The sequence below is a fragment of the Triticum aestivum genome, chromosome 5A, assembly GCF_018294505.1.
Source record: "Triticum aestivum cultivar Chinese Spring chromosome 5A, IWGSC CS RefSeq v2.1, whole genome shotgun sequence".
Taxonomy (NCBI): domain Eukaryota; kingdom Viridiplantae; phylum Streptophyta; class Magnoliopsida; order Poales; family Poaceae; genus Triticum; species Triticum aestivum.
This window is the reverse complement of record NC_057806.1, coordinates 578668557-578695637: the sequence shown is the minus strand read 5'-3', so window position 1 is coordinate 578695637 and position 27081 is coordinate 578668557. Positions and strand designations below refer to the sequence as shown.

General features: G+C 44.8%; 1 long non-coding RNA gene and 1 pseudogene across 1 annotated transcript; one reads left to right on the top strand and one right to left on the bottom strand.

Annotated features, from left to right (window-relative positions):
• Positions 1 to 12734: 12734 nt before the first annotated feature.
• LOC123107791 (uncharacterized) lies at positions 12735 to 13995 on the top strand. Its single transcript, XR_006451755.1, has 3 exons — positions 12735 to 12920; positions 13017 to 13332; positions 13443 to 13995. It is a non-coding gene; the product is annotated as an uncharacterized lncRNA (long non-coding RNA).
• A 3877-nt stretch (positions 13996 to 17872) lies between these two features.
• Positions 17873 to 27081, bottom strand: part of LOC123107790 (bisdemethoxycurcumin synthase-like) — a 14864-nt pseudogene continuing 5655 nt past the window's right edge.

The following is a 27081-nucleotide window of genomic DNA, read 5'->3' as shown; positions in this document are numbered from 1 at the left end:
TTTTACAAGGTTTACATCAGGACGGAGAATGCCGGCAGCTGGAATTCTGGGCTGGAAAAGGAGCAAATATTAGAGACCTATTCTGCGCAACTCCAAAAGTCCTGAAACTCCACAGAACATCTTAAAATAAATAAAGAAAAATCCTCGCCAAAGATGAAGGCCAGGGGGCCCACACCCTGCTCATGAGGGTGGGGGGCACGCCCCCTACCTCATGGGCCCCCTGGTGGCTCTCTGATGTCCATCTTCTCCTATATGAAGTCTTTCGTTGAGAAAAAAATCAAGAGGAACTTTTCGGGACGAGACTCCGCCGCCACGAGGCGGAACCTTGGCGAGACCAATCTAGAGCTCCGACAGAGCTGTTCTGCCGAGGATACTTCCTTCCGGGAGGTGGAAATCATCACCATCGTCATCACCAACGGTCCTCTCATTGGGAGAGGGTAATCTCCATCAACATCTTCACCAGCACCATCTCATCTCCAAACCCTAGTTCATCTCTTGTATCCAATTCTTGTCTCAAAGTCCGGGATTGGTGCTAGTAGGTTGCTAGTAGTGTTGATTACTCCTTGTAGTTGATGCTAGTTGGTTTATTTGGTGGAAGATCATATGTCCAGATCCTATATGCATATTATTACCCCTCTGATTATGAACATGAATATGCTTTGTGAGTAATTACGTTTGTTCCTGAGGACAAGGGAGAAGTCTTGCTATTAGTAGTCATGTGAATTTGGTATTCGTTTGATATTTTGATAAGATGTATGTTGTCTAGCCTCTAGTGGTGTTATGTGAACGTCGACTACATAACACTTCACCATTATTTGGGCCTAGAGGAAGGCATTGGGAAGTAATAAGTAGATGATGGGTTGCTAGAGTGACAGAAGCTTAAACCCTAGTTTATGCGTTGCTTCGTAAGGGGCTGGTTTGGATCCACATGTTTCATGCTATGGTTAGGTTTACCTTAATACTTTTGTTGTAGTTGCGAATGCTTGCAATAGAGGTTAATCATAAGTGGGATGCTTGTTCAAGTAAGAACAGCACCCAAGCACCGGTCCACCCACATATCAAATTATCAAAGTATCGAACGTGAATCATATGAACATGATGAAAACTAGCTTGACGATATTCCCATGTGTCCTCGGGAGCGCTTTTCCTATTATAAGAGTTTGTTCCGGCTTGTCCTTTGCTACAAAAGGATTGGGCCACCTTGCTGCACTTATTTACTTTTGTTACTTGTTGCTCATTACAATCTATTTTTTCACAAAACTATCCGTTACCACTTATTTCAGTACTTGCAGAGAATACCTTGCTGAAAACCGCTTATCATTTCCTTCAGCTCCTCGTTGGGTTCGACACTCTTACTTATCGAAAGGACTACGGTAGATCCCCTATACTTGTGGGTCATCGGCGGGCTTCAAAAATCAAAAGATACTCCAGAGCCCGGACTGTTCAGTCTGGAAAAACCTCAGACTCCGGATCATTGATCAGGTCAGGGTTCAGATCCAACGCCACCCACCCACCCAGACATAAGCGCTCTCACGAGCATACAACAGCAGCCCTAGGAAACGGTCCACCACTTTTAGGCCAGATTCCTCCTTGTCAAGCACAAGGTCAAAGATTACCGCGACGAGGACGTAATATCAGCATTCCGTAACAATTGCACGAGCGAAGGACTCCTCAACGCCATTAATCGCCACTGCATACTACACTTTGCTAACTTAGCAACTATTGTACAAAAGTACAGCGCAATGGAGAGCGTCTGGAGAGATCAGACAGTCTGGGAGCTATCGGTCCCAACTCAACCACTGGTCCAGGCAAAAAGGGCGCACCCCTGTAAGCGCCCAGACCAATAGCCAAAAAATGCAAACCCGTTACGTGGCACGGAACCGTTCTGGAGGGATGGCTTGATGGCCCATGCAAATTACACACCACACCGGATACCATACCAACCCACAGCCTCAAAGCATGTTGGATAGTCCGGTAGGTAGCCAAAAACGGCGCGGACATCCTCACCAAAGACACCCCAGAGCAACACCCTCCAGAAGACGACAAACCCAGAGTCCTGACAGTCTTTGAGACATTCACTTCAAACAATAGGCGCAAAAGAGCACTCCGCGAACTCGCCGAAGTCTTCCAGATCGCAACAATACACCCTTGGAATGACACAGCGATAACCTTTAACGCTGGCGACGAACCAAAACACAGGATAATCCGAACACCAACCGCCTTGGTCCTCAGCCGAATTGTGGATGGCTTTCAGCTCACCAAGGTTCTCATGGACGGCGGCAGCGGACTAAACCTCATCTATGATGATACAATACGAAAAATGGAAATAGACAGGAGCCGCATCGAGCAAAGCAGCACGACCTTCCGAGGAATCATTCCCAGTTGGGAGGCATGGTGTGCAGGAAAAATCACACTCGACGTGGTATTCGGCACGCCGGAGAACTATCGGTCCGAAGAGATAACCTTCCAGGTGGTCCCCTTCAACAGCAGATATCACGCCCTCTTAGGGCGAGATGCATTCACATGCTTTCAAGCAATACCCCATTACGGGTACATGAAGCTTAAGATGCCCGGGACCAACGGTATAATCACTCTAGTTAGTGATCCGTACATAGCACTCCACGCCGACAATAAAACCGCGTCCCTGGCCCTTGAGGCATTATCTGAAGCCCTCGCGACCGAAGAGTAAACCGCGTTGTGCTCCACGGTGGACAGAGATGATGTGGTCCTAGACAAACGACCCAAATCCACCTCATTCAAACCGGCAGAAGAAATAGTCAAATTCCAAGTCCATCCAATGGACCCCAAGAAGACAGCATCCATCGGAGCACAACTAGACCCGACGGTTGACGCTGCTCTACGAGAGTTCCTGCGCGAGAATTGGGATATATTCGCCTGGCACCCTTCCAATATGCCAGGAATCCCATGCGAGTTGGCCGAACACAGCCTCAATATATTGAAGGGACACAAGCCGGTCAAGCAAACACTGCGGTGCTTTTCCGAACCCAAACGCCAAGCTATGGGGGAAGAGCTAGCCAAGTTAATCGATGCCGGATTCATTAGAGAAATAAAACATCCGGACTGGCTAGCAAATTTGGTGATGGTACCAAAGAAGGACAAATCCTAGCGCATGTGCGTCGATTTCAAAGACCTCGACAAGGCATGCCCCAAGGATCCCTTCCCCCTCCCCTGCATCTATCAAATCATTGACTCCAACGTAGGACACGACTCACTATGTTTTCTTGACGCATATTCTAGATACCATCAAATCAAAATGAAGGAATCTGATCAAGCTGCAACAGCATTCATCACCCCATATGGGCCATTCTGCTTCAACACCAAGCCCTTCGGGCTCAAGAACACTGGCGCCACATACCATCGCATGGTCCAAACATGCCTGGAGAAGCAGATCGGAAAAACAGTTGAACTTATGTGGATGACGTTTTCATCAAAACAAGGCACGTCGAAACACTAATAGACGATTTACGTCTCACATTCGACAACCTCCGCATGTATGACATTAAGCTCAATCCGGAAAATGCGTTTTCTGCGTCCCTGCTGGAAAACTGCTGGGCTTCATCGTTTCCAATAAAGGAATTGAAGCAAACCCAGCCAAAATCCGAGCTTTGTCACAATTGGCTAAACCAACAGACCTTAAACAAGTTCAAAAGCTCACGGGTTGCGTAGCAGCTCTAAGCCGCTTTATCACCAGATTAGGAGAAAAGGCACTGCCACTCTATCGCCTTCTACGGCGAACCGACCACTTCGAGTGGACGGACGCGGCAACAGCCGGACTGGAGGAAATAAAAGTCCTTCTTGTGAGCAATCCAATCCTGGTCACACCAAACACCGGCGAACCGATGTTATTATACATATCGGCAACACATCAGGTGGTGAGCGCCGTACTCGTCGTTGAACGAGAACAGGACGAGCATAAATTCCCGCTTCAGAAGCCAGTATACTACGTATCTACTGTCCTTACACCATGCAAATCCCGGTACCCTCATTTTCAAAAGATATCATACGCGGTCTTCATGGCATCCCGAAAGCTTCGTCGCTACTTTCAGGAGTATTCGATCACGATGGCTTCCGAAGTACCACTCAATGACATTATAAACAATCGTGATGCTACGGGCCGGATTGCCAAATGGGCCATCGAGCTCCTCCCATTTGACATTACATATAAACCACGTCGAGCTATCAAATCCCAGGTACTGGCTGACTTCGTCACCAAATGGACATAGGCCAAACTCCCTAAAGAGTACGGCACATACTCCAATTGGGTCATGTATTTCGATGGCTCCAAAATGCTGGTAGGGTTAGGAGCGGATGTTGTTTTAATGTCCCCTACTGGAGACGTCATTCAGTACGTCCTCCAAATACTATACACAGACTACAATGACGCAGCCGAATACGAGGCCTTATTACATGGTCTCCGGATCGCTGTCTCCATGGGCATACAACGCATAGAGGTGCGCGGGGACTCAAACCTGGCAATATATCAAATAAATGAAGACTTCGACGCCAAAGATCCAAAGATGGCAGCGTATCGTAACGCAGTCATAAAAATGTCGGCCCAGTTTGAGGGGCTCGAGTTCCATCATGTGGCTCGAGAGAGTAATCAAGCGGCGGATGTTCTTGCTCGTATCGGCGCTAAGCGCGACCCCGTCCCACCTAATATCTTCCTGGAAAGGCTTTTTAAGCCATCCGTCGTGTGGCAGGGGGAAGATGGCAATACTAGTCCGGATCCTAACATAACCCCAGATCCCGGAAACACCGATGTCGTTGGGGGCTCAGTCACCGAAATAACACCGTCGACGCATCTCATCATGGCAGTCATTGCCCCATGGACCGAACCCTTCTTGGCCTACCTTAACAGGAAGGAACTTCCTGAGGACCAGAATGAGGCCCGCTGCATTGTCCGGTGTTCAAAGGCCTACAAGGTTCATGATGGAGAGCTCTATAAGAAAAGCGCTACCGGAGTCCTTCAACGATGTATATCTGCGGAAGAGGGGCGGCAGCTCTTGGCTGAAATTCATGCCGGACTCGGCGGTCACCATACCGCAACTCGGGCCCTTGATAGCAAGGCCTTCCGTGCAGGGTTTTATTGGCCGACAGACCGAGCAGATGCACATGACCTTGTCCAACATTGTGTCGGATGCCAACTCTTTGCCAACCAAAGCCATATGCCCCCCACTGCCTTACAAACAATCCCCATCACTTGGCCTTTTGCGGTCTGGGGGCTCGATATGGTCGGACCCCTTAAAGGAGGAAGTCATAAGATAAAGTATCTGCTGGTCATGGTGGATAAATTCACTAAGTGGATAGAGGCCAAACCAGTCAAGACGGGCGAAGCGGGGCTAGTAATATATTTCATATCCGGCGTGGTACACCGTTATGGTGTCCCGCACAGTATAATCACAGATAGTGGCTCCAATTTTACAGCCGATGAGGTGAAAACCCTGTGCGCTAATCTAGGCATTAAGCTTGATTACGCCTCTGTCTATCACCCGCATATAAACAGTCAAGTCGAACGGGCTAATAGTCTTATTATGAGCGGCATCAAACCCAGACTAGTGCGGTCTTTGAAGGAATCGGAGAAGCACTGGGTGGAGGAACTTAGCTCCGTACTCTGAGGGCTGCGGACCACGCCCAACCGCACTACCGGATATACACCCTTCTTCATGGTGTAAGCAGTGTTACCCTGCGATATTATTCATGACTCACCTCGAGTGCGTGTGTACGAAGAGAGAGAAGCCGAGCTAGATCGGCAGGACAGCTTAGATACCATGGAGGAGGAGCGCGATGTCGCAAAAGCCCGTTCCGCATATTATCAACAGTAGGCTCGCAGGTACCAAACCAGAGAAGTGCGGGCCAAGACTTATAACGTTGGTGAACTCATTCTATGCTTGCCGGAGAAGAAAAAGAACAAAGTCAAGCCCAAGTGGGAGCTTCATCATTGACGAAGTTTTCACCGGAGGAGCGTACCGCCTACGTGATGCGTCAGACAATCACCTGGAGCCGAACCCCTGGAACGCGGCCAGACTACGATGATTTTATGCCTAGCGCCGAACTCTGTGTTCGTTTCCTCCCTCCTGTTATTACAGTTTTTTTTCTTCCCTCTGTTTTCATTTTTTTTACCTTTTCATTTTTTATTTAGCCTTACAGCTTTAGTACGGCTAGACCATCCCTACCTGATGCGTACATCTCTAAATATGTACGTTCACTATACCTGGGGGCTTCTCGTACAGAAGCTTGCGACTATTCTTCTAGCACCAAGCTCAACACATATGCGTTTTTTCCATATGTACCTTTTCTTCGCCATTATATGCATCGATATGACTTAAGTTTTGACCAAGCTGGGTTGCGTGGCTCCTGTGCTTATGCACTATGCTCCCGTTAGTTCGGCTAGGGCATAAAGGGAGCACCTCTGCGATTGTTACTACCAGGTCATCCGGATGTGTACCTCAGATTGGGTGAAGCAGAAAGCTAGCATTCTTAAGGGAATATTTGGTCGGTGAATTAAAGGTGTTTCCGCATTCACTCCATTGTGAACCCCAGATGTTACTTACTCTATGATTTTTTCAATCACAGTTCGGACATGCACATTAAATGCATGCACACCCAGGGAAAGGAACCCTTAACGGAACTATTCTCTCTGGAAGATGTTTCTTACATAATGTAATATAACATAACTAGCCGGATGCACATTGTCTATTCGAGCAATTATGACCCCTATGCCTGGTTTCCAAGCATACCCCAGTATATTCTGCCGCTAGGGTATTCGGAAACACTCCACACCTTCGGGTCCATAGGTTGAAGTGAAAAGGTAGGCGATGACAATTGTCTTTATTATCCAGCTAGAAGGAAAGTACATAGTCACTCACGACTCAAACACTTCCTCCTCTATACCATCCAAAAGGCAGTCTAATTTACAATCATGTTGGGAATATTTGGCGGCCACCTCTACTTGGTCATATACTAAACTAACGGGAATTTCTTCCCCATTCGGCCCTAGCGGTCCGACACGAGCCATGTGATTAGGATCCAGCTTGATATATCGCGTCTTCATCATGGCCCAGGCCTCTCGCGCACCCTCTCGGCAGGCCGATATCTTCCAGAGTCGAATACGCCGCCGCGCTCCCTTGAACAGCTCTACCAGCTTCTCCATACTTCATGGAGGGGAGTCGGATGGCCATAAGGCCTTGGCTACACTCTGCATCGCCTGCTGAGCTTGCTCGTGCAACTGTGACAGCCCTTGCAGAAGATCACTTGATGATCCGGACACCTCCTCTTCAGGGTGGTTCGTCAATATACCTGCAATTATAGCTATATCAGCTACTGTTACCTCCAAACTGTTATAAGATAAAAGCGGCCACATACTGAATATGCCGCCTCGCAACTTCTTGTTCTCCTTCACAGAGTCTGCTAGCTGAGCTCGCACATCTTTCAGTTCTTCTCCCAGTTTGGTGTTTGAATCCTGGAGTTTCTTTTTCTCTTGAACGACTTTTGTCAATACATGCTCGCTCGCTGCTAGTAGCTTTTTGGCTCCGTGTTCTTCACTTCGAGCAGCGTCCAGCTGCTCTCGTAACTGGTCTAACAACCCAACAAAAAGATAAGCACCCAGATTCACACTATCAGTGTATCATTATGAATTCTCGATAAAGGGGAGTATTACCGGGAGATGCCTTGTATTTCTCCAGTTCGGCATTGGCAGCAAGCTGCCGGCGCTGACACTTTTCTAGTTCTTGAGCTAATAGGGTGTTCTTCTCCGTAAGCACCTGGTTGTACATTGATCCTTAAATCAGTTGTTTCAACTCCTTTAAGTCTCGGGGGCTACTGGCATATGGTTATCATAGTCAGACAAAACAATTTACCTGCACATCTTTCAAATGTTGCCTTGTGGCCCTGTTAAGCCCATCTCGAGCAGCTCGGATGTATGCATCGGCCGAGCTGAAGGCGTTAAACGACTCTTCTGAAAAACTAGGGTCTTGTAAAATGGCCCGGCGGTGCCGATGATTCATGGCACTCTCCACTTCCGAGTTGGTGACGGATACATCATCTGAGTCCTCGGCTGGAGGACATTCCGGCGTCGCCCCCGCATCAGTCCCCGTCTTCACGGCAGGATTTGAATCCTGGCCGCGGGAAGTACGGCCGCTCGAACCTCCGGATATAGTTCGGCGCACCTTTTTCCTGACACATGGAAAACGGGAGGGTCATGGTTGGACGTGACTGCCCAGGTTCACATTGGAAAATTCATACCTCTTCGATGAAGGCCCGGCCGTGTCTTTGTTTGCTTTCCTCTTGGGAGGCTCGCCTGGTGTGGGGGACGCTCTCTTCAGAGATACCCCTGGAGCGGTATGGCGCGTCGAACCCTTCCCCTTTTGAGCACAGGATAGTGCGGTGGATGAGAAGGAAGGAGAGATCTCTTTTGGATAAGGTGTCTTTGGATTACTTACGTGTGAAGCTGGAAGGAGGCCGGGGTAATCGGCGATAATGGGTACATATGTACCGTTGTAGCTTATCTGATACAATGTGCCCTCCTCAAGCTCCATGAATATGTCCGGATCTTCTTCATATCCGGGGTCAAGATCCCGGTTGCGATTCTCCGGCTGAGAGGCAGGGTCATAGATCCCCTCGGCAGCCTTTCGACATTCCTGTTAGGAGCAGATAAGATGCTGCCTGTCAACGAATGATCCAGGGACAGGATAAAATAAGTGGGGCCAAACCTTACCCAACTAGGAGGATTGTACATGGAAAGTCCGTCTCGATAATGGAGATGGCTGAACTCCTCCATCTCCCTTTTATACAACTCGGCCAGAATCTTGGCTAGAGCAGTGGGGGTCTTCGGGCCCTTGCGGCCGTAACATGAGGCGTCGTCTTCTCTATTATAATGCCACATGGGCAATCCTAGTTATTGGAGTGGCTGGACCCCCCGCATTATAGAAATCGCCATCACCTCGACTATTGACAATCCAGCCTGGGCAAGCGTTTTAATCTTTCCCAGTAGTAAACTGATCTCCGCGCTATCCTCTTCCTCGAGGCTCCGAGGACGCCAGCTATGGCGCTTCTTTAGCGGAGCATTTGAAAACTCGGGGAGGCCTATGCGGACGGGGCTGGTAGAGCGACATCATCAATGTAGAGAAGGCCACTTTTCGGGAGCTTTCTTCGGCGTGCAGGACATGTATCCGGTCCCGGCGATGCGCCACACTTCGGCTCCTCCCACTTCAAAAATTGATCCACCTTGATTGCGAGGGACGAGGCAGAACAGTCTTCTCCATAAACCAAAATGGGACTTGCAACCCAGGAATAGTTCGCATAGGGAAACATAACCCGCAATGTGGAGGATGGAGCCGGGGGTGAAATTGTGCAGCTGGAGGCCGTAGTACTCCAGTAGCCCTCGAAGGAATGGGTGAATTGGAAATCCCACTCCCCTCAGCAGATAGGGGACGAAGCACACCCGTTCTCCCGCAGACGGATTGGGAAATCCTCTTCCTGGGTTTTGCCGTTGAAGGAGGACAACCCTGCTCGAACAGGGACCAGATCTGCTGGAGGGAGAAATCCCTACGTTTGCAGCTTCGCCAATCGGCTATGGGACACAAAGCACCTCTCCCACTCGCCTCTCTCTAGGTTGGAACGGGAAGAGGAGCTGGGATTGTTGGCCATGTTGGAATGGTCTTCCCTAGCGGTCTCTAAGGATTTTCTCCGCTTGGTGCCGAAAGGATCTGATATCAAATCTCTTCAAATAGATGCTCTTCCTTGCAGGATTGGGGTGTTATTTGCAAAAAATACACTAACTGTCCGCATTCGCTCAACACGTGGAAAACAAGGACGTTAAGCGCGCAGAAGCCGAGGGGAGACATCAAATCTACGGCCGAATACACTACTTGGAAATCATTAAAGGAGGAACCCGCCTTGCAATACCGAAGACAATCTGTGTGCCGAACACCATGTTATTGAAGACTGGTTCGGGGGCTACTGAGAGAGTCCTGGACTAAGGGTTCCTCGGGCGTCCGGCCTGTTATCTATGGGCCGAACTGATGGGCTGTGAAGATACGAAGACCGAAGACCGAAGACTACACCCGTGTCCAGATGGGAGTCTCCTTGGTGTGGAAGGCAAGCTTGGCGACGGAATATGTGAATTCCCTTGTTTGTAACCAACCTTGTGTAACCCTAGATCCTCCCGGTGTCTATATAAACTGGAGGACTTAGTCCGGATAGATATACTCAATACCTTAGTCATACAGGCTAGACTTCTAGGGTTTAGCCATTACGATCTTGTGGTAGATCAACTCTTGTAATACTCATATTCATCAATATCAATCAAGCAGGAAGTAGGGTATTACCTCCATAGAGAGGGCCCAAACCTGAGTAAAAATCGTGTCCCCTGTCTCATGTTACCATCAACCTTAGACGCACAGTTCGGGACCCCCTACCCGAGATCCGTCGGTTTTTACACCGATACTCACCGCTCTGCGAGCGAAACAAACACACAAAAGAGAAATTTATTTTGAAAATTAGAGATGGCACATGCAAATTTGCTTAGAACGGCAAAAGAATACCGCATATAGGTAGATATAGTGGACTCATGTGGCAAAACTGGTTTAAAGGATTTTGGATGCACAAGTAGAGATCATACTTGGTGCAAAATGAAGGCTAGCAAAAGATTGAGAAGCGACCAACCAAGAAACGAATAATCTCATAAGCAAGCATTAAGCATAACTAACACCGAATAATGCATCATAAGTAGGATATAATTTCATTGCATAACTATTGACTTTCGTAGGGAATCAAAAACCTTAACACCAATATTCTTACTAAAGAACAATTACTCACCAACATGACTCACATATTATTATCTCAATATCTCAAAACTATAGCAAGGAATCAAACTTATCATATCCAGTGATCTATATGAAAGTTTTTATTATATTCTTCTTGCATATTCATCATATTAGGACCAATTTCATAGCTTACGTAAATTTTCATCACTAGTATCAACTCTCAGAATAATATAGGTGAGCATGAGAGTAAATGACAAGCTACTCCAAAAAGGTATAAGTGAAGATCAAGCGAGTAGTTAAGTAAACGGGTAGCTATTTGAGGACTCACTCTCATTTAAAAAATTTCAGATCTTAATTATTTATTAGAACAGAAAGCAAAACAAAATAAAATGACATTCTAAAAATAGCACATATCATGCGAAGAAGGAAAAACTTAGGCTCAACCGAGGCTAACCGATAATTGTTGATGAAGAAAGGTGGGATGCCTAGCGGGGGCATCGCCATGCTTAGATTCTTAAGACTTCTTGAAATATTATCTTGGGATGCCTTGGGCATCTCCAAGCTTGAGCTTTTGTGTCTCCTTAATTCATTTTATATCTTGGTTCCTTTTATAAACTTGCTTCGTCTAGAAGCACTTATTTACTTTGACGAGAAGCACAACTGTTCATCTAAAAAAATCATCCTTCCATGAGAAGCACATATTTTTTTCTCGTGTAAGCACATATATAAGTGCTTCCGTGAGCCATGCTTCTCGGAAAAAAATGTTTCCACAACAGGTACATAATTGCTTTCTTGTGAAAACATAGATTTTCTTTGGCGAGAACAACAGTTGTGCTTTTAAGAAGAAAAAAAAGAACAAAAAACTATGATTCCTTCTTGGAAAAAAATAGGTTTGCTTCTCGTGGAAATACACATTTTCTTCCGTGAGAAGCACACCACCAGAAATAAGGGAAATAACAAATGGTGCTTTCAAAAAAGTGAAAACCGCAACTGCGCTTATGACTCAGTTTTTTCGGTATTCTATTTTCATGAACCGGTTTATTCTATTTTACTTTTTTGGATTTTTCTCCGGGTTTTGGTTTTTATTTCCGTCCTTTTTTGTGATAAAGTTCGTCGAAACCTATTAAAATAGGACCTAGTTTTGAAAATCTTGACATGATGAGGGGAATATTGCATTTCTGCAAAACAACCACCAGCCTATCCTTTTGGTATACAAGCATATACAAGTAGGTCTGTTATATCATTTCTGTATGACTTGCTACTACATTCGATGAACTGGCCTACACAGACGGAACTTATCATGTTGCAGAATTTTGTACGACGAGTAAGTGATGCGATGTAGTGTTACGATATCTATACTCAACTTTTGCTTGTAACGTTGATGGACTCCATAAAAAATTTATTTGCTTTTCCATTGTATTTTGTCTGTATGCTAGCTTTGTGTTACACAAGTGTAATATTTAAACTATAAATCTGCGATGTAATATTTATGACATGTGTTTTATTTTGATATTGCATCATGTACTATGTGCTAGCTATTAATTCAGTGACTAGCACAGTGAGCGCAGAGACTCGAAATCTTATCATGTTCGGTCGGGTGCACGGTTCAAGAGGTAAAATATCTCTACTACCTAAAAGAAACGGAGTGTTCCGTTTCCTCTCTTACATTCCCTGCTCTTCGTCCAACCCTCTCGTACGACATCCCACCCCTCCACCGGTTTTCCCCCGATTTTGTTTCCTCCCTCCACCAATTTTCTCTCCTGGTTGGTTCCATCTGATTCCCGTAATTAATTGTTTCCCTAAAAAATAATCCCGTAATTAATTGCTCCCGTGACTCACGTAGTCTCCTGTTATTGTTCCTTCCAAACCTGCCCTATCTGATATACCGGCCAGACCGATCCCCGTACGTCTTTTCTTGTGGAAGATGCTAAGAGAGAGATGGGCGAGAGCAGAGAGGAGAGCAGCCGCGGTGCTGGCCCGTAGAGCCGTGGTTGGTGTGCGAGGCGACCGGCGAAGGGACCCTGCATCCGCGTGGTATGTTGGTCGGCTCGCCGAGTGGGCACTTCGAAACGGCATGACCCTGTAGAGGTTCATGCCACTGCCAGAACATGTCCTTCTCCACCGCCGCTGCCATAGGTAAGTTACTCACGCCTGTCTGTCCTTCTGTGGGAAAGGTCAATTACCAATAAAATGGAGAACGCTGATATTATCCATTGCTTCCTCTGCTTGCAGGCACCGTTTTCTTGAGCTGCCACAGGCTGGAGCCTCTGCCGGTGGAGAAGGAGGCGACATGGACTGCCTGCTCTGGGTCTACGACTACATCGTCGAGTTCTTCCAATACAAGGACATCCTGCCCGACGGCTCTCAACACGTGAGGTGAGAAATCGAAACATTATGCATTCTGATTCTGTCAATTGATGGCGACCAGCAGACCAGGCCGAGATCCGATGTCTACGTTAACCTCCGCCCTCGATTGAGAAGCTCGACGACATGCTGCTTGCCAAATCTGAGTCTCTTTGTCCTTGCCAAACTATTGAAGACGCGCAAGGTAATTGTAGGAGAAGAACAAGACGCAACGTTTTCTGCTATCTGTTTATCCTTTTATTATGCGAGTACACACAAAGAAGTTAACAACCTTCCGGCAACTGCATCTCACAGCTCATGCCAACAACCGGGTGAAAAGAAAGGAAAGGAGAGATGCGTGCTAGGAGCAGTACTATCCGGTGATTACGTACGTGCATGCACGGGTCAAGCGTTCATGTGGCTTAATTTCATGTTCGCGCAGGAGATCATGGATGGCTTTTAGAAGACTGTCTTCTGGTACTTTCGAGACAAGAGTCACAAGAATAGTTGCAACGACTTGGCGCCCTCACGTCCGGCAAGACACTGGGGCGAGGAGAGGTGGTGGATGCCCGGGCCATGCATGACAAAGTTAAGTTGATAAAGATGCTATTTTCCCCCATTTAGTGGTGCTTGGAGAGATATATGCGTGAAGATTCTGGGCTCCAAGAGAAGCCCCCTTGGCATTACCTTATATAAGTATGCAATTGTATTTTGTGGCCATCAAGCAAGTTTAGTTCTAACAATACAAGACTCCCATGCATTGAAGTTTATTTCGCCTCATAGTTGGCCTTGTAAGAGTGTGGAGGGAGAGAAACTATCGGCGTGTCCTTTCCGCCTCCTTCTGGACCTCCCCACTGTAGTTCCGGCTCTCGTCGTCTCCTTTTCCTCGCATCTTTCCAGGGTAAATGAATGAATTTCAAGCAAAGAATTCCTAAATTTGAGACCACTCTCTGTTGCATAATTTTATTATTTTCTGACATGCTTTATTAGATAACAGTGGAGAAGAATTTCTGGAAATGGATGCGAAATCAAGGTGACATGCCAGATTATAGGCCGACAATGAAAATAGCCAGGTAAATATTGCAAGAGGTTGCTCCTGATGTGTGGACTTGTAGTGATTTTGTGATGCATATTCAACATATTATATTGTTTTTATTGACGGAAAGGAAATTGATTTAGGCTCTCCTGACATATGGCCTGAGGCATTCAACCATATACCAACTATATATCTTTATATTTGAAAAAAATACATGCATTGCATGATACTTAACAAAAGGTAAAGTTTAACCCATTAAATGTTTGGATGTGTTCATTCTTCATTAGTGTTCGTTTCTTGCCAGCAGAATCCTTTGGCAACCGGTTCTCCCATGTCCAACCATGTCCCTTCGCCCCATTTTTTTCCGTCCTCATGTTTTTTTTGTCCCACCACACCCTTTGTTTGTAGCTTTCCTGCATGATAATCAATCATCTTAACTTACTTACCTTCTAAAGCAATTCCCTCTTAATTTACTTATCAAAATTTTACTCCAAACTTCTTATCAAGCTAATTAAAGGAAAATATGAGCATGACTTGATAAACATTTATTTACACACTTGCATTTATATGGACAAGTAAATCACGAGCTAACATACTAGACTATTTATATCCCGTTGCAACGCACGGGCAATGTCCTAGTTTTATAAAAATGAAACTAGAGTAAAAACAGAAACTCTCACATTATGACAAGTGTCTTATGTGAATTACGCCATTTGTTAAACCAGTAAGGGTGAGGGAGTTACCAAGTAAAGGGATACTCCTTAACTAGTGGTTTAGCTTCTTACGGTATTCTGTAATTAACGGTTGTTGCTTTAAATTGCCGCAGAAACGCACATAGGAGAGCGAGTGGACCAGGTAACTGGGCCTGCCCCACGTACTGGACCTGGTTTTGGGAACGGTCAGGAAGGTTCTTGATAGGGTTTTGGTTATTTTATTTTTTGTTTTATTTTATTTTGCAGAATTTTATTACGTTTTTTTTCTTTTTCAAATTATATTTGTTTTTTGGTAATTTTGAAAAATTATGTTTGGAACAAAAAATTCAAACTTTTAAGAATTATTCTTGTTTAAAAAATGTTCATGTTTTAACAAATCTTCACATACAAAATATATTTACATTTTAGAAAATTTCAAAAAAATCTGAAAAAGGTTTGATTTTTTTTCAAAATATGTTTGCATTTTCCAAAAAAGATTTATCATTTTCTTAATTTTCCAAAAAATGTTTGCGTTTTCAGTAAATTTTCAGTTTTTTGAAAATATTCACATTTTCAAAAAAAATATGCTTTTTAATAAGTATCCTCAACTAATAATCACTTTTTCAAAATATTTGTTCCCACATTTAAAAAAATTCGAATGAAAAAGAACATTATAGGGCCCGAGCCGCTATTGTACCAGCTCGTTACAGAAACCGTACTCGCTACATGGACCGGCCTTGTCAGGGGGCGCCCTATGTGAAATTCCGCCAATTTGATGCAAAACACGTCGTATTTTGAAAAAAAATGACATATGGTTCTACCAATCTGGCCTATATTGGCCTAAAATATACATATTTGCTTCTACTGGCAATTTGTGTAACAGACCATGATAAATACTGATGGGCCAAGTGACATAGAGTGAGGTGCTTTGTCTAGATTGTGTTCCTATTTCAGTCTTAATGCTATGAGGTGTCCAAAGTTGAATTTTTACATTACATTGGATGTTTGGATGCATGTGCACGAAGCAGTTTTTTTGTTCATAGCTAAATCACCGGAAAAATACTATGTTCACAAGTGCTGGTTCACCATTAAGGGCAAACCGAGGACGACACGTTTTGGAAGCACTCGAATGATGGGGTCTATTCGGCATCCGCCGCCTATAAGACTCAATTCCTTGGCATGACCCACTCGTCCATGGATCTCATAGTTTGGGCCCCTCCAGAAGACAATTTTTTTGGTTGGTTGACATTCCATGATCAGACTTGGAATGCCTATCAGTTTGAAAGACGCGTGTGAACAAATTGTGGACTTTATCCTCTTTGTAAAAGGGAGCAAGAAACCCGAGCTCATCTATCCTTCAAGTGTGCTACACCCTTGAACTTTGGATATTGGTCATCGAGAAGCTAGGCCTTGTACACATGGATACATCCACTTGGCATTTGTAAGGCTCCTTCAAGGATTGGTGGGACAAGAAAGAAGCTAGGCCTTGTACACATGGATACATCCACTTGGCATTTGGAGGGCTCCTTCAAGGATTGGTGGGACATGAGAGCAGGCATGCAAACCCCAAACAGTCGAGCCAAGATGTTCCTCAGGGCCGGCCCTAAGCCATGGCGAGGAGTGCAGCCGCCTAGGGCCCAGCATGTCCAGGGGCCCACCCTCTCTGTGCACATGTATTGATACATTTGAAGGGAAAAAACTGAGGAAGGTTGCACTCACAGCCCATTAAGGATGGTGGAGCAAGCCATGAGATTAAATCATAATTGCTTCATTTTGTGTGAGACAGCGCCGCCGGTTTGTTCTTCTTCTCGTCCAATCTTCTTCCTCTCCCAATTAATTGCACCAAGTCCCCAGGGGGGCGGGACCCAAGCGACGCTCATGAATGGATTTTCAGTTGTATCATCTCCTTAATTTGTTTGCCAGTGAGTTTTGTACTGGTAGTAGATAGGTTCTTTCGTAAGTACCCAAGGCGACAAGGCCCTGGTGGTGACCTCCTTGGCACCGGCGACGAGCTGAAGATGAACCACATTTGGCTTGCCGCTAAGGCGTTGACACCAGCACCGGTCCATAGCTAAATTGTTCATCCTATGGATTGTCTGTCTTTTCTTGCTTATTGCGAATTATATGACGATTCTCTTGCATGAAATTCTCACACAAGTAATTGTTTCATGTTAAAGATGATCGACCATCACCACATTACCACATGACGATTAGATGTTGCTGGGGGTTTATCTTGTGACATTTCTCTACTATTCTTGTATGGAAGGTGTTTGTGTTTTTGTTCAAATTTCAAATTGCCACTTCTAGATAGATCATAAAATATTTATTTAAAATTACTGTTGTGTCATATGGATAGTTTGAACGAACTTGCGGCTGCAATGTGCAGCAGCGAACATGGAGACGTAAGGTGTGACTGTAGGGCCCATTGTACCATGTTCGCACTAGGGCCTCTGAGATGCTAGGGCCGGCCCTGATCTTCCTCACCATACTTGTCTCTTGGAAAATATGGACGATGAGAGGAACTTACGCGTCTTTCGGCATAAGTGTGCCCCGTCGCCAATCTTGTTGAACATGATCTTTGACAAGGTGAAACTATGGGTCACCACGGGTCCTAAAAAACTAGGGCAAATTATATTACGCAAGTAATCGTCATGCTATGTTTTGAGGGACACTTGTAAAACTCTATTCTCTCCTTGATTAATAGACAAGGCAAAGCCACCACTATAGAATAAAGATAAATGAAGGGAGGAACTCCAATATCGATTTACATAGTCATGTTAATTTGGCTCTTTCGTATACCACATGACATATATATGGTAAGCAATCCAAACAACTAAAAAAAAGTTGGCTCTTTCTTATTTCATTTTATTTTATTTTACTTTGAGGTGAAGTTGGCTGTTTCTTATAAGTCTACCCTTCATGTTTGGTGGCTGCTGCAGCAACCTAGCTCAGTCCAAGATCATCAAGTTACTACACAACCTCCAGAAACATATGATTCAGTTGCTCTTTAAGAATAGCTAATTTTCCTTGAGGCTGCCTGCGGCGTGCAGCACCATGGTCTCGATCGTGATCCCCGGACCGAACGCCATCATCACACTGTAGGGGAACATAGTAATTTCAAAAAAATTCCTACGCACACGCAAGATCATGGTGACGCATAGCAACGAGAGGGGAGAGTGTTGTCTATGTACCCTTGTAGACTGAAGCGGAAGCGTTGACGCAACGTAGAGGAAGTAGTCGTACGTCTTCCCGGTCCAACCGATCCAAGCACCGTTACTCCGGTACCTCCGAGTTCTTGGCACACGTTCAGCCCGATGACGCTCCTGGGGCTCCGATCCAGCAAAGCTTCGGGGAGGAGTTTCGTCAGCACGACGGCGTGGTGACGATCTTGATGCTCAACTGTCGCAGGGCTTCGCCTAAGCACCGCTACAATATGACCGAGGTGTAATATCGTGGAGGGGGGCACCGCACACGGCTAAGGAACGATCACGAAGATCAACTTGTGTGTCTATGGGGTGCCCCCTGCCCCCGTATATAAAGGAGTGGAGGAGGGGAGGGCCGGCCCTCTCTATGGCGCGCCCTAGGGGAGTCCTACTCCCACCGGGAGTAGGATTCCCCCTTTCCTAGTCCAACTAGGAGTCCTTCCATGTAGTAGGAGTAGGAGACAAGGAAGGGGAAGGGAGAAGGGAAGGAAGGAGGGGGCGCAGCCCCTCCCCCTAGTCCAATTCGGACTAGGCCTTGGGGGGGGGCGCGGCCTGCCCTAGGCAGCCCCTCTCTCTTTCCCGTATGGCCCAATAAGGCCCAATACTTCTCCCCCCGTATTCCCGTAACTCTCCGGTACTCCGAAAAATACCCGAATCACTCGGAACCTTTCCGATGTCCGAATATAGTCGTCCAATATATCGATCTTTACATCTCGGCCATTTCGAGACTCCTCGTCATGTCCCCGATCTCATGCGGGACTCCGAACTCCTTCGGTACATCAAAACTCATAAACTCATAATATAACTGTCATCGAAACCTTAAGCGTGCGGACCCTATGGTTCGAGAACAATGTAGACATGAACGAGACACGTCTCCGGTCAATAACCAATAGCGGGACCTGGATGCCCATATTGGCTCCTACATATTCTATGAAGATCTTTATCGGTCAGACTGCATAACAACATATGTTGTTCCCTTTGTCATCGGTATGTTACTTGCCTGAGATTTGATCGTCGGTGTCCAATACCTAGTTCAATCTCGTTACCGGCAAGTCTCTTTACTCGTTCCGTAATACATCATCCGGCAACTAACTCATTAGTTGCAATGCTTGCAAGGCTTAAGTGATGTGCATTACCGAGAGGGCCCAGAGATACCTCTCCGACATTCGGAGTGACAAATCCTAATCTCGAAATACGCCAACCCAACATGTACCTTTGGAGACACCTGTAGAGCTCCTTTATAATCACCCAGTTACGTTGTGACGTTTGGTAGCACACAAAGTGTTCCTCCGGCAAACGGGAGTTGCATAATCTCATAGTCATAGGAACATGTATAAGTCATGAAGAAAGCAATAGCAACATACTAAATGATCAGGTGCTAAGCTAATGGAATGGGTCATGTCAATCAGATCATTCAAGTAATGACGTGATCCCGTTAATCAAATAACAACTCTTTGTCCATGGTTAGGAAATATAACCATCTTTGATTAACGAGCTAGTCAAGTAGAGGCATACTAGTGACACTCTGTTTGTCTATGTATTCACACATGTATTATGTTTCCGGTTAATACAATTCTAGCATGAATAATAAACATTTATCATGATATAAGGAAATAAATAATAACTTTATTATTGCCTCTAGGGCATATTTCCTTCAGTCTCCCACTTGCACTAGAGTCAATAATCTAGATCACATCGCCATGTGATTTAACATCAATAGTTCACATCTTTATGTGATTGGTTCACATCTTCATGTGACTAACACCCAAAGGGTTACTAGATTCAATAATCTAGTTCACATCGCTATGTGATTAAGACCCAAAAAGTGATCATGTTTTGCTTGTGAGAGAAGTTTAGTCAACGGGTCTGCCACATTCAGATCCGCATGTATTTTGCAAATTTCTATGTCAACAATGCTCTGCATGGAGCTACTCTAGCTAATTTCTCCCACTTTCAATATGTATCCAGATTGAGACTCAGAGTCATCTGGATCAGTGTCAAAACTTGCATCGACGTAACCATTTACGATGAACCTTTTGTCACCTCCATAATCGAGAAACATATCCTTATTCCAGTAAGGATAATTTTGACCGCTGTCCATTGATATACTCCTAGATCACTATTGTACTCCCTCTCTTAACACAATGTATGGTATACAATAGATCTGGTACATAGCATGGCATACTTTATAGAACCTATGACTGAGGCATAGGGAATGACTTTCATTCTCTTTCTATCTTCTGCCGTGGTCGGGCTTTGAGTCTTACTCAACTTCACACCTTGTAACACAGGCAAGAAACTTTTTCTTTGACTGTTCCATTTTGAACTACTTCAAAATCTTGTCAAGGTATGTACTCATTGAAAAAACTTATCAAGCGTCTTGATCTCTATAGATCTTGATACTCAATATGTAAGCAGCTTCACCGAGGTCTTTCTTTGAAAACTCATTTCAAACACTCCTTTATGCTTTGCAGAATAATTCTACATTATTTCCGATCAACAATATGTCATTCACATATACTTATCAGAAATGTTGTAGTGCTCCCACTCACTTTCTTGTAAATACAGGCTTCACCGCAAGTCTATATAAAACTATATGCTTTGATCAACTTATCAAAGCGTATATTCCAACTCCGAGATGCTTGCACCAGTCCATAAATGGATCGCTGGAGCTTGCATATCTTGTTAGCACTTTTAGGATTGACAAAACCATCTTGTTGCATCACATACAACTCTTCTTTAATAAATCCATTAAGGAATGCAGTTTTGTTTATTCATTTGCCAGATTTCATAAAATGCGGCAATTGCTAACATGATTCGGACAGACTTAAGCATAGATACGATTGAGAATCTCTCATCGTAGTCAACATCTTGAACTTGTCGAAAACCTTTTGCGACAATTCTAGCTTTGTAGATAGTAACACTACTATCCGTGTCCGTCTTCCTCTTGAAGATCCATTTATTATCAATGGCTTGCCGATCCTCGGGCAAGTCCACCAAAGTCCACACTTTGTTCTCATACATGGATCCTATCTCAGATTTCATGGCCTCAATCCATTTATCGGAATCTGGGCTCATCATCGCTTCCTCATAGTTCGTAGGTTCGTCATGGTCAAGTAACATGACCTTCGGAATAGGATTACCGTACCACTCTGGTGCGGATCTCACTCTGGTTTACCTACGAGATTCGGTAGTAACTTGATCTGAAGTTACATGATTATCATCATTAGCTTCCTCACTAATTGGTGTAGTAGTCACAGGAACAGATTTCTGTGATGAACTATTTTCCAATAAGGGAGAAGGTACAATTACCTTATCAAGTTTTCTACTTTCCTCCCACTCACTTCTTTTGAGAGAAACTCCTTCTCTAGAAAGGATCCATTCTTAGCAATGAATGTCTTGCCTTCGGATCTGTGATAGAAGGTGTACCCAACTGTCTCCTTTGGGTATCCTATGAAGACCTATTTCTCCGATTTGAGTTTGAGCTTATCGAGATGAAACTTTTTCACATAAGCATCGCAACTCCAAATTTTAAGAAATGACAGCTTAGATTTCTTGCCAAACCATAGTTCACACGGTGTCGTCTCAACGGATTTAGATGGTGCCCTATTTAACGTGAATGCAGCTGTCTCTAATGCATAACCCCAAAACAATAGTGGTAGATCGGTAAGAGACATCATAGATCGCACTATATCTAATAAAGTACGGTTATGACGTTCGGACACACCATTACACTATGGTGTTCCAGGTGGCATGAGTAGTGAAACTATTTCACATTGTTTTAATTGAAGGCCAAACTCGTAACTCAAATATTTTACCTCTGCGATCATATCGTAGAAACTTCTATTTTCTTGTCACGATGATTTTCCACTTCACTCTGAAATTCTTTGAACTATTCAAATGTTTCAGACTTATGTTTCATCAAGTAGATATCCCCATATCTGCTCAAATCATCTGTGAAGGTCAGAAAATAATGATACCTGCTGTAAGCCTTAATATTCATCGGACCACATACATCAGTATGTATGATTTCCAACAAATCTGTTGCTTGCTTCATTGTTCCGGAGAACGGCGTTTTAGTCATCTTGCCCATAAGGCATGGTTCGCAAGCATCAAGTGATTCATAATCAAGTGATTCCAAAAGCCCATCAGCATGGAGTTTCTTCATGCGCTTTACACCAATATGACTTAAACGGCAGTGCCACAAATAAGTTGCACTATCATTATTAACTTTGCATCTTTTGGTTTCAATATTATGAATATGTGTATCACTATGATCGAGATCCAACGAACTTGTTTCATTGGGTGTATGACCATCGAAGGTTTTATTCATGTAAACAGAACAACAATTATTCTTTGACTTTAATGAATAACCGTATTGCAATAAACATAATCAAATCATATTCATGCTCAACGCAAAAACCAAATAACACTTATTTAGGTTCAACACTAATCCCGAAAGTATAGGGGAGTGTGCGATGATGATTATATCAATCTTGGAACTACTTCCAACACACATCGTCACTTCACCCTTAACTAGTCTCTGTTTATTCTGCAACTCCTGTTTCGAGTTACTACTCTTAGCAACTGATCCAGTATCAAATACTGAGGGGTTGCTATAAACACTAGTAAAGTACACATCAATAACATGTATATCAAATATACTTTTGTTCACTTTGCCATCCTTCTTATCCGCCCAATACTTGGGGCAGTTCTGCTTCCAGTGACCAGTCCCTTTGCAGTAGAAGCACTTAGTCTCAGGCTTAGGACCAGACTTGGGCTTCTTCACTTGAGCAGCAACTTGCTTGTTGTTCTTCTTGAAGTTCCCCTTCTTCCCTTTGCCCTTTTCTTGAAACTAGTGGTCTTGTTAACCATCAACACTTGATGTTTTTCTTGATTTCTACCTTCATCGATTTCCGCATCACGAAGAGCTTGGGAATTGTCGTTATCCCTTGCATATTATAGTTCATCACGAAGTTCTACTAACTTGGTGATGGTGACTAGAGAATTATGTCAATCACTATTTTATCTGGAAGATTAACTCCCACTTGATTCAAGTGATTGTAGTACCCAAACAATCTGAGCACATGCTCACTGCTTGAGCTATTCTCCTCCATCTTTTAGCTATAGAACTTGTTGGAGACTTCATATTTCTCAACTCGGGTATTTGCTTGAAATATTAACTTCAACTCCTGGAACATCTCATATGGTCCATGACGTTCAAAACGTCTTTGAAGTCCCGATTCTAAGCCGTTAAGCATGGTGCACTAAACTATCAAGTAGTCATTATATTGAGCTAGCCAAACGTTCATAACGTCTGCATCTGCTCCTGCAATAGGTCTGTCACCTAGCGGTGCATCAAGGACATAATTCTTCTGTGCAGCAATGAGGATAAACCTCAGATCACGGATCCAATCCGCATCATTGCTACTAACATCTTTCAACACAATTTTTCTCTAGGAACATATCAAAATAAACATATGAAAGCAACAACGCAAGCTATTGATCTACAACATAGATATGCTAATGCTAGCAGGACTAAGTTCATGATAAATTAAAGTTCAATTAATCATATTACTTAAGAACTCCCACTTAGATAGACATCCCTCTAATCCTCTAAGTGATCACGTGATCCAAATCAACTAAACCATAACCGATCATCACGTGAAATGGAGTAGCTTTCAATGGTGAACATCACTATGTTGATCATATCTACTATATAATTCACGCTCGACCTTTCGGTCTCCGTGTTCCGAGGCCATATCTGTATATGCTTGGCTCGTCAAGTATAACCTGAGTATTCCGCGTGTGCAACTGTTTTGCACCCGTTGTATTTGAACGTAGAGCCTATCACACCCGATCATCACGTGGTGTCTCAGCACGAAGAACTTTCGCAACGGTGCATACTCAGGGAGAACACTTCTTGATAATTTAGAGAGAGATCATCTTATAATGCTACCGTCAATCAAAGCAAGATAAGATGCATAAAAGATAAACATCACATGCAATCAATATAAGTGATGTGATATGGCCATCATCATCTTGTGCTTGTGATCTCCATCTCTGAAGCACCGTCGTGATTACCATCGTCACCGGCGCGACACCTTGATCTCCATCGTAGCATCGTTGTCGTCTCGCCAATCTTATGCTTCCACGACTATTGCTACCGCTTAGTGATAAAGTAAAGCATTACAGCGCGATTGCATTGCATACAATAAAGCGACAACCATATGGCTCCTGCCAGTTGCCGATAACTCGGTTACAAAACATGATAATCTCATACAATAAAATTTAGCATCATGTCTTGACCATATCACATCACAACATGCCCTGCAAAAACAAGTTAGACGTCCTCTACTTTGTTGTTGCAAGTTTTACGTGGCTGCTACGGGCTTAAGCAAGAACCAATCTTACCTACGCATCAAAACCACAACGATAGTTTGTCAAGTTGGTGTAGTTTTAACCTTCGCAAGGACCGGGCGTAGCCACACTCGGTTTAACTAAAGTTGGAGAAAGTGACACCCGCCAGCCACCTGTGTGCAAAGCACGGCGGTAGAACCAGTCTCGCGTAAGCGTACGCATAATGTCGGTCCGGGCCGCTTCATCCAACAATACCGCCGAACCAAAGTATGACATGCTGGTAAGCAGTATGACTTATATCGCCCACAACTCACTTGTGTTCTACTCGTGCATATAACATCAAACCATAAAACCTAGGCTCGGATGCCACTGTAGGGGAACGTAGTAATTTCAAAAAAATTCCTACGCACACGCAAGATCATGGTGATGCATAGCAACGAGAGGGGAGAGTGTTGTCTACGTACCCTTGTAGACCGAAGCGGAAGCATTGACGCAACGTAGAGGAAGTAGTCATACGTCTTCCCGGTCCAACCGATCCAAGCACCGTTACTCCGGCACCTCCAAGTTCTTGGCACACGTTCAGCTCGATGACGCTCCCCGGGCTCCGATCCAGCAAAGCTTCGGGGAGGAGTTCCGTCAGCACGACGGTGTGGTGATGATCTTGATGTTCAACTGTCGCAGGGCTTCGCCTAAGCACCGCTACAATATGACTGAGGTGTAATATCATGGAGGGGGGCACCGCACACGGCTAAGGAACGATCACGAAGATCAACTTGTGTGTCTATGGGGTGCCCCCTGCCCCCGTATATAAAGGAGTGGAGGAGGGGAGGGCCGGCCCTCTCTATGGCGCGCCCTAGGGGAGTCCTACTCCCACCGGGAGTAGGATTCCCCCTTTCCTAGTCCAACTAGGAGTCCTTCCATGTAGTAGGAGTAGGAGACAAGGAAGGGGAAGGGAGAAGGGAAGGAAGGAGGGGGCGCAGCCCCTCCCCCTAGTCCAATTCGGACTAGGCATTGGGGGGCGCGCGGCCTGCCCTAGGCAGCCCCTCTCTCTTTCCCGTATGGCCCAATAAGGCCCAATACTTCTCCCCCCGTATTCCCGTAACTCCCCGGTACTCCGAAAAATACCCGAATCACTCGGAACCTTTCTGATGTCCGAATATAGTCGTCCAATATATCGATCTTTACGTCTCGACCATTTCGAGACTCCCGTCATGTCCCCGATCTCATCCGGGACTCCGAACTCCTTCGGCACATCAAAACTCATAAACTCATAATATAACTGTCATCGAAACCTTAAGCGTGCGGACCCTACGGTTCGAGAACAATGTAGACATGACCGAGACACGTCTCCGGTCAATAACCAATAGCGGGACCTGGATGCCCATATTGGCTCCTACATATTCTACGAAGATCTTTATCGGTCAGACCGCATAACAACATACGTTGTTCCCTTTGTCATCGGTATGTTACTTGCCTGAGATTCGATCGTCGGTATCCAATACCTAGTTCAATCTCGTTACCGGCAAGTCTCTTTACTCGTTCCGTAATACATCATCCCGCAACTAACTCATTAGTTGCAATGCTTGCAAGGCTTAAGTGGTGTGCATTACCGAGAGGGCCCAGAGATACCTCTCCGACATTCGGAGTGACAAATCCTAATCTCGAAATATGCCAACCCAACATATACCTTTGGAGACACCTGTAGAGCTCCTTTATAATCACCCAGTTACGTTGTGATGTTTGGTAGCACACAAAGTGTTCCTCCGGCAAACGGGAGTTGCATAATCTCATAGTCATAGGAACATGTATAAGTCATGAAGAAAGCAATAGCAACATACTAAACGATCGGGTGCTAAGCTAATGGAATGGGTCATGTCAATCAGATCATTCAACTAATGACGTGATCCCGTTAATCAAATAACAACTCTTTGTCCATGGTTAGGAAACATAACCATCTTTGATTAACGAGCTAGTCAAGTAGAGGCATACTAGTGACACTCTGTTTGTCTATGTATTCACACATGTATTATGTTTCCGGTTAATACAATTCTAGCATGAATAATAAACATTTATCATGATATAAGGAAATAAATAATAACTTTATTATTGCCTCTAGGGCATATTTCCTTCACACACCCCACTCGGCCACCTCTTCTCCCCTTGCCCTACGCCGGCGCAGCTCATTGAGCACGAAGATCACCGTCGCGCCACTCATGTCACTACAACACGGTAGCAATTAGGAGGCATTTTAAAATGCCTTTAAAGACCCAAAAGGTGCCTTAAAAGACATAAGAAGGTATTTTAGAAAAGCGCTAGAGATAATCCTGAAGGGAAAGGGCTTTAAAGGCACTTTCGGAGAATGCCTCCGATGCTCAGACCATTCAGGGCGTTTTAGAAGAATGCCTCTGATATTCTTTGATGGTGTTTTCAAATACGCCTGTGAAACTCCACATGTATATACATATATATAAATAATCCCCAGACCGAACGCCATCATCACACCCCACTCGGCCACCTCTTCTCCCCTTGCCCTACGCCGGCACAGCTTATTGAGCACGAAGATCACCGTCGCGCCACTCATGTCACTACAACACGGTAGCAATTAGGAGGTATTTTAAAATGCCTTTAAAGACCCAAAAGGCGCCTTGAAAGACATTGGAAGG